At 41.0% G+C, this 12,797-nt stretch overlaps 1 protein-coding gene across 3 annotated transcripts in view; it reads right to left on the bottom strand.

Annotated features, from left to right (window-relative positions):
* LOC136433378 (neural cell adhesion molecule 1-like) overlaps positions 1–12,797 on the bottom strand; it is a 34,261-nt gene that overhangs the window by 20,985 nt on the left and 479 nt on the right. The gene's annotated exons all lie outside the window — the stretch shown is intronic.

The following is a 12,797-nucleotide window of genomic DNA, read 5'->3' as shown; positions in this document are numbered from 1 at the left end:
GTTTTGGCATTTTGAGTCTGGCATCTGAGTACAGTATCTCTGGAAGGATGTCCTCCAAGGATTGGTTACAGATTTCCGTTTGTGGCAATAGTCCATCCCATATTTCCTCTGTAACCAGGCAACTGTGCCCCACGCCCTAACAACTGGCAGGCAGGTCCTGGCAACGAAAGAGTCTGCAGACTAGAATCCCACTGAACATGTCAGCTGCTTCCTGCATTCAAGTGTACATAACCTTTAAGTCCGTGTATTCACATTTCCCTGAACATGGGTGTTACATGAAACGCACAACATGCTAACAACCGTAAGCTCAACTCCTGGAATGAAATCACAGCTAGTTCCAACAAGCCCTGCTTAGAAGATGGTATCAGACAGCAGAAGTTATGACAGTTGACTTGGCACATGGTTGCAGGGTCCAGAGGTCAGGGCCCACCACAGCAGCATCCTGATGCCAACAACAACTTACACCAGCCCCTGCTGAGAGGTCAAGTCATGACTCTTCACTCAGCTGTCACGCAGAGCCATGGTGGTCCACTGACAAGTCAGATGCATCTGATACTGATAGTCTACTGAAGATTCCCTTTCCAAATTGCATTATATCTGAAAGCATTACTGGATCAGTGAAATGAAGTGTCCCAGCTATTCACATCAAAGAGTAGAATTTTAGCAATCATACCCCATATGGTTACTGTTATCTTTCTCTTTTGTCTCCCATTAAAATTATGGCGCAGTTTGTTTTGTAAATACTTCTGCGGCTCAGCCTACACACTTTCTAAGCATACTGCCGGCAGCGTGATCTATACTGCACAGCGCAACTCCCACAGGAACATGTCATTGGCAAACACATCAAGAGTGCTTTCTACTGTGGAAGAGGAGAAATTGATTTTTAACCAAAACTGAATCCTAGTCAAAATACAACTGATATATGAACTGAAAACTAAATTCTTTAACAGCATGTTGCCAACAATTCTTCACAAATTCATCGGAGGATACAGTAATACAGCCCTAGCGTCAAACAAAGCATTCCTTTTCACTGGCAATTTGCTGTGTTCAGTGATAAAACTATTTCGTACACATTACTGAGTAACACAGCAATAAATCACATTAACATCTGATACAGAGACAAAACATTTACACCAGGCTTCTGTCAACATTCATTAGATCTCAGGCCTGCCTATCAGCCGGCTTCATAAAGAATTTAAACATTCGACTGTGAACAGTGTGATAACAAAACAAATGTTACACCTTATCAACATCCAGGCAACAGCAGTTTACATTTTCATTTCAACACCACCAAATCACCACACATGCTACAGTCTAGACTCCAGACACAGCTAACAGATACAGCTGAATTGTTTTTCTGTTTTAACCAATAGAGCAAATTATTGGAATTTGACCAAGGCAAAGTAGCTATATAGACTTTCAATACAAGGGCTGGCAGTGTGATAGAATCTTGACAGTGAGTCCACATTTGTTATATGATTTTTAGGCCGAGTTGCATCTATTTTTTATACTAGCATTGTCTAAAACTGTATGATGGAATAGGCTACTGAGGTCTAAATGTGCCCAGTGAGAATTAGGGGGATTGATAATGCTGTCATGCCAACTCACCTAAATGTCAAATTATCCATACTACACAAGAATGAAGAGAATAATGATAACTTAACGATGGAATGGTCCTAAATATAAACTTGCTGATCACAGATGGTACTGATGAAAACTTACGGTATGTCATCAGATCATGCCAATTTCTGTTTACCAATCACAGTCTAGAATATTACCTATCATAGATTTGCCTGGATTACCTGAATGGTAATAAATTCTAAAAACCCTAATTAAAAATAACCAGTCTATTTAGTGTGGCAGCATAACTATACATAGATACTAAACACTACCCGGTATGAATTGTGTCCTCATCCCATGCTTGATGACGGTATGCTACATACATTTAGCTATTAGTAAGTTGTTGAGTATGGCATTCTCATCAAGTGATGTCTATTAATAAAGTATTATAGTATAGTGCTAATACCTTACCACATAAGGTGCCATGTATGTGTCTGAGAAACAGTAAGAGACTCTTCCCACCATACAACTATGATAACCCCTGGACCTTCATCAGCTTCCTTACATGCTTCAGGCACAAGTAACAGATGCATATGTTTGGGCTGTCTCAGGGGTAGTTACACTTGATCAAGATACTGAAATGAAATTGTATTAATCATCCCTTAGTGCATCTGGAGGACTGGGTGTTTCCAATTCTAAAGTTTGCAAACCTAGGCTAGGCTGTCTTACTCTTAGAGATTCGCAACTTCTAACATACCACCATTGGTGCATGATTAAAAGCAGTCATCACAGTCACAGCCAATTAGCTAATGAGGCAGCCAATTAGAGTCATACTGGCTTCTCTAGTGCTGTACTGACTTTGCCAACCTTACATGTGTGATTAATGCAAAACCTTTTTCTGTCATACTTGAACATTGCTATAAGTGGGACTTGTCAAAAATAAATCATGCTATCCTATTTAAACACCTTCCAAGGAAAAATTTTCAAAAGTATACCTTGGCGAGATATTTATGAATAATATAAACCGAAGATTGAAACCTTTCACATTCTTGTGTCTTTTGACCTTTCTAGTTTGAATACTACATCATAAATAGAATACATTACAAATACATGTACAATTGTATCTGCAACCTGCATAATATTGTAGTGGTGCAAAACTAAACCCATGTTCCTAAAAGTCATAGGGATTTTACATGTCCTGGTTGGTCCCATTATTACAGTAGAGTCCATTCCAAGTCACCAAGAGGGTTTTATGATAATATTTGTAATAATTTAGAAAAAATACTAATAAAAGAATATCTGACTGACAATAGTTCTAAATTTTTCTAAAAGATTGAATATAAAAATATGAATTTATTTGAAGTCAATTAGATATTTTAGAAATATTTTGAAAGGAACTGCACAAAAATCTCTTTATTTAGAATAATTTCTAAACATCGATGTGATTCTTTCACTTTTACAAATATTTGCAAAGAATGGTAGAAAATGGTTAACAATGGTAGAATGGTGATTGCCCCCATAAAAGTAGGTGCTTATCCGGCCCTTCTGTCTGCTTTTGTACATCTTTAGACTTCACTGCGGGACACTGTTGGGTCCTTTGTGGAAAGCATTCTTCCCTATACTTTGCAAGGATGTGTGAATTGCTTTCTTCCCAGCCCTCTGACCTATTTATAAAGATGTTACAAATAATGTTAAAAAATGGTAGGAAATTGTAAATAATTGTAAATAATGGTAGAATGCCGTTACCATTATTTAGAGACTGTTAGAAATATCATATTGCACATGATGAATATTTCTAAAGTTTTAGAAAACCGTAGAAATATTTATAAAGTTGAAATCACATTCAAAATATTTCTCAAGTATGAAATCTCACACAAATAATTACAATAGATTGAAAACATTTGTAAATAAGGACAATAACAACCCTCTTGGTGACTTGGAATGGGCTCTAATGTAGAATTGATACTGACTTGTTATTTCTATTGCCCTGGCAAAGTCTTCTAATAAAACTGATAATAAATTAGAAGGGTGCTAAATGTAGCAGCTAAATATACTTCAGCACATATCTTTCCTCCACCTTCAAGTAATGGATTTCCAAGTGCGCAGTAACCTGCTTAGGGCGACATCATTGCCTGATCCGGTTGGTTTATTTAGCTTTTAAACATTATCTACCGAAATCTATTTCTGGCCAGGCATGGTAAGTAATGTTCCTTGAAACAGTGCTATAGCAGGTAGCCACACAGCTACAGTACATTTAACTCTAATGAAATCTCCTGGTGGGCCCATAAAAAATCAACCACTGAAACTACTTGTCATTCAACATGCATCTTACAAGGACAGTCCTGGTACAAATATTGTCTAGCTTTATAATACATTTAAGTTCCTGCCTGATGGGAACTATGTGCTAAGACAAAGGTAGGCTGGTTCTGATACAGTAAACAGAGGTTCAAGAAACCTGCTGCTATCCTGATAGTATCAACTGTGCCAACAGAAAAACACCAGGGTAGTGAGAGACTAATCTGTGTGGGTCATCTTATCTCAGAGCAGAATACATGGGACCTATCAATAGTATCAGGGGAAAATTCCATACTTCAAATCAGTCACATACATCTTTGGTCAAGCAGTGTTTCTTTACTCTCCAAGCAGAGCATGGGTTTCGGCTGGTTTTTGACGTGTTTTTAGGCGTTATTGTCGTGCTTTCTACTTTGTCATTTTTTTTTTTGTCTCGCAAACCCAAGCTCTGCCGGCACTGACCTCGGGGCGGGGCAAACCTATTTACTTCCATTGAAAAAAGGTGACAGTACTCCTCCCCGAGAACCATTAGATAATCATTAGTGGTAACAATTTTACTGCCCCGGATTATCACACATCCGGCAAATGTTGAGCGGCATTCACCAGGCCGCGCCGGTCCCCCGCTGACTGCCCTATTCATGCGACAGGCTGGTGTCCACGATCTCACGCCGGCATGATCATTGATAGCATCATAACGTACATTTCCATTGGAAACCTCACAAGAAAAATACAATGATGCATGAACAAGACATATAAAATAAATATCTATTACGTATTAACTTGAACTGCATTACTAGTAATTATTATTATCATTATCTCAGGCATCGTTAAATGGATTATGAACGGGAACACGTGCCTTGTTTACGTTACATGCGGTTACCAATGCCGCCGCTCGCTGTGTTCAGATTGGACGGAACTTTTCAACAACACCAGCGAAATTGGCGACGGAGCGCAACTAATAGAGACTAAAAAATCCCCACGACACCAGAGGATTGTACAAATTTCTGTGTACTTTGTTCTTTGATGGTTTTTGGATGGTGTAAATGAAGTACGGTCACGATAGGCAAGTCATTTGCTGACGGACATGAAGCGACTTTCCAATATGGCGTCCTGATTTGGTTTTGTATGTAACGTGATTTGTGGGTAGTAGTTTAGAGACTTTTTGAGATTCAACGATATCCTCCCACTACAGCATGACATTTCCACAGTGGGGATTAAAAATGAGAGAATCTATGGCTATTTCGGGCTGTACATCGTCTTCTGGTACGACGGCCCAAATGGCCTGGATCGTAGTTGAGTATCGTGGAGACTTTGTAAACTCCAGATGTCTTTGGTTGCACGTTGAGCTATTATTTTCATACGAAAGTAATTGCAGCTAGCCAAGGAGTAGGGGAAGCGTAAGAACATGGCATGAAAACATGGCCACGACCGATAGACCGAGGATTATGTCCATGGTGAGACTGGGCCGGAAATTCTGTGGTGCGTGGGGAGGGAATCCCGTGCCTGGCCGGGCACGCTTTGCACTAACTTGTGAAACGCTTGTTATGTGTTGGAGTGATTAGGTTTATTAGGCATTGAAGCTTCCGTCTGCCTGCAGAGCTTGGGTTTGCGACACAACAAAAACGATGACAAAGTAGAAGGCATGACAAAAACGCCTAAAAACACGTTAAAAACCAGCTGAAACCCTAGCCTCCGTTGCAGACTCTGAAGCGGCTTTTTGGGGGGCTAAATAATACACTTTTTGCAGCCACCCCGTAACTATCAGCCATCCTGTAACCATCAGCCGCCTAGAGTCTGCGTTATTACGGCAAGTCAAAGCGAAATTAAAATCACGTTAGGGCGATTAACGCAGAGGTGCGAATTTCCTGCCTATGGTAGACCGCACAATAAGAACAGTATACACGCACCTCCCCCAGTCAGTGTGCTGTCACGCTTGTGGCAAAATAGTTTGCCATTTCTCATTCATCGAAGAAAACAAGGAAAAACGTAAACAAAACAAGAATTTCGCCCGTGCATTTCAGCCTCTACGTCGTGATTTGCCGCAGTTCGCCTTAATTTCTGGCCGCATTCGACACAATATATATTTCTTCGAACATTTTTTCGTGAAAATTCTCCGTATGTACCGTAGATAAATCGTTATTTTCGCTAAGAATTCACATACGTCACGACGCTCGCTCGAGTCCCAACCTGCCCCGTCCAACAAGACGTAAACAAAACAAGAATTTTCGCCCGTGCATTTCAGCCTCTACGTCGTGATTTGCCGCGGTTCGCCTTTATTTCTGGCCGTATTCGACACAATATATATTCCTGTGAATATTTTTTCGTGAAAATTCTCCGTATTTACCGTAGATAAATCGTTATTTTCGCTATGAATTCACATAAGTCATGACGCTCGCTCGAGTCGCAACCCGTCCCGGGCCGTCCGCCATGTTTTTAAACTCATTGATATGCAAGGTTCTGAGCGCTGATTGGGCTGCGTCATAAAGACTGTGCTCTGATTGGTTGACAGCAAGATGTGACGTGACCACACGGGCGGGAATTTCCCTTTACACTTCGGGCGTTTCTTGTCAAAATAGATCGCATTTTGTGACGACTGAAGCAGTATTATAGCGACCTTCGTAACAAATTGATTTTGAAAAATTAACAAAGTTTTTTCTGATCACAACATTCAGTTACTAGTACTTTTCCTAGTCAATTAATTTTCGCGGTACGGTCAATCAATTTTCGCGGTACGGTCAATCAATTTTCGCGGTACGGCCCTCCCCAAGTGGACGGCCTCTCAAGATCTCAGTCGCGGTCTGGCGGAAACACTGCTTCTAATAATCGAAGTTTGTCTTTAGGAACAGTAGAAATAGCAAACTATTTTGCCACAAGCGTGACAGCACACTGACTGGGGGAGGTGCGTGTATACTGTTCTTATTGTGCGGTCTACCATAGGCAGGAAATTCGCACCTCTGCGTTAATCGCCCTAACGTGATTTTAATTTCGCTTTGACATGCCGTAATAACGCAGACTCTAGGCGGCTGATGGTTACAGGATGGCTGATAGTTACGGGGTGGCTGCAAAAAGTGTATTATTTAGCCCCCCAAAAAGCCGCTTCAGAGTCTGCAACGGAGGCTACTGAAACCCTAGCTCTGCTTGGAGAGTAGTGTTTCTTGGCCTCATGCCCAGTTCATGTGTGAAAACAAATAATATCAATCTCCTTCTGGGGATCTAGAGAAATCTATGTGTGCAGGTGAATTGCTTGCAAACATCTTGTAATTTTACTGCTCTTATTTTTCATCTGGGCTTACTTCACAATATGATAGATGTTTGAAAAATTTCTATCAAATGTCTTTTAAACAGAGTCGGCTAATCACTCAAATACTGCATATGCAAACTGTGAACAGTAGCTGGTAGTGTATGCTTAATTCACACACCTGCTTCTAAGAGACATCATTATTCTGTGCACAGGAAAACTGCTACCTTCACATCTTCTTCATAGAGATACATGTACATACGTTACCTGCTAGCATTTGAAAAGGGCACTTAATGTAAAAATGGCTTCACACAAAAGTCAGTAGAGTACAGATCTTTACCGATTTTTACCTCAGTTTGGCCTCCAGAGACCCAAGATCAGACATAAAATTGGTGGAGCCAAATGTTAGGTAAATCTGTAGCAGCAGACATATTAGGGGGTGGACTTTAACTAGGCTTGTAGGCGTAGATATTTCAGGGGTACATTCATTTCCACCCACCTGTGATGTGTGTCTACATATTGCCTACATGGCTGTTTAGCATGGAACACCTTAGGTACCATATTACGATAAACAGAATAGAAATACACGAACGGATTATGAACGCTAGCTTCTGTAGCAAGTAAAACTTCAAAATCAGCATCAACATGATCACTAAATTTCCAAGTTCGCAGCACAGCATTTAGCAGTGTGTTTCTTTCTTGGCCTGAAGCTTGCTTTCTAAAATATTCCCCGCCCATCTCAGTGTTTGCCTGCAAATGGAGGGTAGCAGGTGGGTTCGTGCCCTGATATGGTAACATCTGACTTAAAAGATGTTTTTAAGCCTGGTGAACACCACTAAAATCTGAGGACAGGGCCACCTAATAGGATTAGGTGCTGCTTATGACTAAACTCCTTGTTTTCATGAAACTCTAGACAGCGCCAAAATGACTTTCTCCAGCCCTTCAACACTACTTCTGTTCATGACAGGCTGAGAAACAAAAAACGTCTTTCATCTACAGTTAGGACTTACTACATCACAGCCTAGTCCCGCTAAAAGGGTGGGAAATGAATGGAAGGAATATGATCAGCATTCCTTTCAGACACACTTGGACTGAACACCCATGGTTTATTGAGTGTGTCTTATCAGGTTTGCAGTGTTCAGTCAATACATAGACTTTTTGTCCACAGTCACGTTCAGCATTTTCTGGCAGAACTAAACCTACCATTGTACATCTTTAGACCAATGGCGGAGAATCTGATACAGGACAGGTGTAGAATCACAATTAGTGAGCAGTTGTTGAGACTGATCCTGTCTTGAAATTTTGGCCTCATCATGAAGTATGAAATAGCATTGCTACACAATTAGAAAGAATTACACTCATAGTGCAGCCCTGTCATACTTTTCTGCAGTGGCGGCTTGCAGATGAATTCTGAAGGAAATACCTCAACCAAATAGGCAAAATCTGCTCCTGTTTTACTTTATAACTTGCGGCATCATCACACTCAAAATGTCAGGGCACACTGCCTGCTCTTATCTCAACTAATGAGACCACCTGCTTGATGTGCAAAGAAACTACCCCTTTAGACCCGACCTTATCTAAACCCTATCTGCTCACATTAACACCTGATGGCTTTTCACCATGTGAGGTCTGTGTATGCTTTTCAGATAAACTATGGAAGATAAACTGATACAGATAGTCTCACTCCACTGGTTTCCATGCATGCTTTTCAATTAGACACTAGCCATGTTGAGCCTTTGCCAGAAAAATGAAAATGGCCATCAGCCCTTAATTCTTTATTGCACTGACAGCCATAGCTATCATGCAAGCTGCAATGATAAAGTGTCTGACGTAGACTCATAAATAAAGCAATTACGGGTGGGAGCATATCCTTCTGGGAAGACATTTCAGAAAGGCTGCGTGAATTGTCCTGCATAAATCTTGATGTGAATGCATTATTTGACAACATATCTGGGTTCTGTGCTAGCCATAACCATGGTCTTTCTGATGTAGGTTGACTGAAGTCTGAGCACAGCAGTGAAACAGTGAATGCAAAATAAGATGTGTTATTAAAAACAGAAAATGTGTGGAGACTTGAGTCCTGGCTTCGGCATGTGAACTGAGGTTTGACCCAGACCCGAGGCCCTGCGCACCGCTCTCATGAGCCATTTGCCTTTCTATGGGATCTGACTGGCAGAAAATTGTATTGCGCAGAGTTGGCACTCATTTAGACTGGTGGGAGGGTTGAGAGCATTAGGAACACACAGAACCGTAGCCAATAACAGTTTTTCAAACCTATTTGTGTAGACTGCTTTCAGATCAATATCTATTTTTGCCAGGACAAGCACACCCTAAAGGAACATACCACAAACAATAGCAAGGGGGGGTTCCACTATTGACTGACTTAGATGTTTATCATCAAATGGCCGAGTTCCATTTTCCTTCTAATTAAAAATTAAAGAAACTGACAGTAACGATTATACATGTAGTTCACTCAGTTGAAATCTACCATAGTTGCAATATATACCTGGGCTGGCACAACTATGAGACAAATCAACAAATATTGTATATGAATATGGAACTTAGATGCAAATGCTGACAATTTTTTTTCAATAGATATGCCCCCAACCAATTCTATCATGCACCCTATGATACTGACACGTTTCAACATGTGTTGGGCTTTACAAAAATCATTACCCTAAAAGAAATGGAAGACTGAAGACCTTGAAACTATAGCTACTTGTGCTAGACTGAGATCACTGGTGACATTTCAGAAAACCCAGAATCTACAGACCCCTCCCACTCATCACAACAGGACACAGGTGCCGTGCCTCTCCCATTGTGATGCCTTGCATTTGGAAATTCCTCTGCGCAGTTTGCACGTCAGCGCCTGCATGATGTGATCATGTGATGTTACCAAAAAGAGGTCAAGCATCATGCACCATCTTAGCTTTTTTGGTCCACGTTCAGACAACTCAAATGTCTTTATAGTCTCCTACAATATACTTCTGTTACTTGTTCCCAGCAATTTTGGACACACTGAGATTATAAGTCATCGCTTCTGTTCATAATTTGTAGGTTTGCATCATTCTTTAAAGGTTATTCAATCTTCCAAAACTGTGAAAATCTGCAGGCCTTTTCAAGAAGGTCAACGCAAGACCAAAGGTTTCTTTGCACTGTACAGTGTTGAATAAGTACATCACCAAGACCTGAAAAATGCATGCCCATTTCTCAACCATTCACCAAGCAATAAATCATACATCTGTGACTATCCATCAGAAATCTCTGGTTATTGTTCAGACACTCTCTGCATGCACAAGGAGGTCCTGCTGCTTGTAAGAGTCACAACTGGAGACTAAAGAAACAGCTGGCTGGTCAAATAAGGCTAAGTGGCTGTTCTGTGTCCAAAAATGGAAGTTCCTGCTGCTAGTACAACATTCACAACTGTCCTGTTGGCAGTTGGCTGCTTGCTGCTATATGTGGTCAAAGCAGAAAACTGAAAGTTTTCCTTAGGCCAACAAAGGTTGTCACACTCATTTGCGGAAAACCACAAAAAGCAAACAAATTTGTACCAACTACTCAACCATGCACACTTTGTGGTAGGGTGAAATCCTCCTGAAATTTTTCAATAATCCAAGAATTGAAGTCTGCCCTGCTTCTGCGATTAGAGGTTGAAAAACTTTTTACGTAGAGCCTACAACAGTGTCAGCTGACATAGTACATGACGTGTACTGTGGTAATGCAAAAATTTGGCATGCCCAATCTTACCAATCATGTACCTTTTTTCCTCTAGCTACCTATCATAAAAAAAACAGAACGGCAACAGCAAAACGCCATACTGTATCAGCATACTCAGTGCATATTTTGTGATACAAAGCCTTGTACAGTACTATAATTTTCACACAAGACATCAAAGGTTTTCATATGCTCTCCTTTCCTGTCCATGACCATCGAGGAAGATTGTTATGCGAGGCTGTTAGACCTATAGCTGTAAACTGCAGCGTCTTGGGCACCAGACAATATTGACTTTCTCTAACCACAGAATTGACCTTCTATTTGGAGACTGCACATCAAAGATCAGGTTTATGGCACAGGAGGATGGAATCTTGTTACTTTGAGCTCTATATCTAAGTTGGCTGGCTAAATGTGCATGCCAGTTCTTCCGTATCTTGGTTAGGGTACAAACAGCACTAATGGTTAGGCTGAAAGCATTCAGACAAAAAGCAGACATGTGCAACATGATACTGATGTCACAACCCATATTGTGTGGAACATGTCATACCCATGTTAATGGAGAAATGGATACATAATAACTCAGATAGTCTTGCAGCTATCTATTTTGCAAACAGAACATGCATTTCCAGTGGACTGAATCCTTTGAAACACATTTTTCTTATGTAATTTTAGCTGAAATAATTTCATTAAAGAAATATGAGGTTTCTTTTGTCTTTGGGGAGAATATAGATGCATTGGACATTTGACCTTCACTAGGAGTAGGATTCAGTATTTTTCATCCATGCAACATGTTTGTGGAGGACAGGGCATTACTAGGGCATTATGTGTTCTCACATTTTTGCTCTAGGGGACTACCCTGAACAATTCTTGCAACAATACATGTTATTCTGCATGGTTGCTGGCTTTTCTGCATGATCGCATTTCAAATTGCATTATCTCCTCAAACATTGTTATTTCAAATTGAATGCTGCTTGTGAAATAACGGTACATCCTGGATAGGGTGCTTGAAAAAACACCATACTAAAGATATTTAATCAATTCTGGTGCTTCCTGACGAAGTCGTGATATTTCCATATTCACCCATTTTTGATGAGCCACAGCCCAGCCTTCTCCACAACTGCTAATTCGTAATTCCTGTATGTTCCCTGGGTGCCATTACATTTTGCATAATAGCAAAACTCGAGTGGATGGCCAGAAAAAAATGCGTTGCAGATCACCAAATCAGGGGCCCCCTGGGAGCGCCATTACCGGTGTGACCATGGATGGCGACATTGTTAGCTGGAATAATATCAAGTGGGGACGGATTTTGACCTACTGTGCATGCCTCGTCGCCACCCGTAAAGATTCGGATGAATTTATCGTAATTAAATGACATGCTAAAGGGCCCCTGCACAGAGCACGACATATCGTGCCATGTTTGACTGACATCAATGTCTCTCAAATTATGTAAATTGTTAATTACTCCAAACAGAGCTATGCCTCTCTGAACAAACTGGTAGTAAAGCCTCGAATTTACTCGAGCAAACATGGTCGCAAGACTCGCAACAAACAGGCAGTACGGCTACCAAGGCGCAAGGCAAACCAGCGTTCGGCTGACGGAGAATTCTGTTGTTTCTTCATGCACGTATGCGATGCGAGATATGGTTTCCTTGCACATGAATAATTGCTGAATAATACAAAGGAAGAATTCTTCCTTGGGTTGCTTGCATACCGTTATGACATGGCCTTGTCAGAACAGCGACATTTCAAGCTAGAATATTGATCCAAACGAGACGGAATTTTAGTCGTGCCGAGCCCTAAGCGCCTTCTCAATGAATCTATGTCATCTATCCGACCTACAGCACTTAAAAATTTAACAGCGCTGGGTGAAATACGGGGCAGCAGGCAAAGAACATGCATGGTCGGTATCTCAGCTGTGGGCGGCATGACAACATGCTGCTGGCCGTTATTCCCACTCAACCGAAGGGCATGGCCTGCTCGCAGCAACACTTGG

This window comes from Branchiostoma lanceolatum, chromosome 4 (assembly GCF_035083965.1).
Source record: "Branchiostoma lanceolatum isolate klBraLanc5 chromosome 4, klBraLanc5.hap2, whole genome shotgun sequence".
NCBI lineage: Eukaryota > Metazoa > Chordata > Leptocardii > Amphioxiformes > Branchiostomatidae > Branchiostoma > Branchiostoma lanceolatum.
Note: the sequence above shows the minus strand (reverse complement) of the source record. Positions and strands in the feature narration are given on the sequence as shown.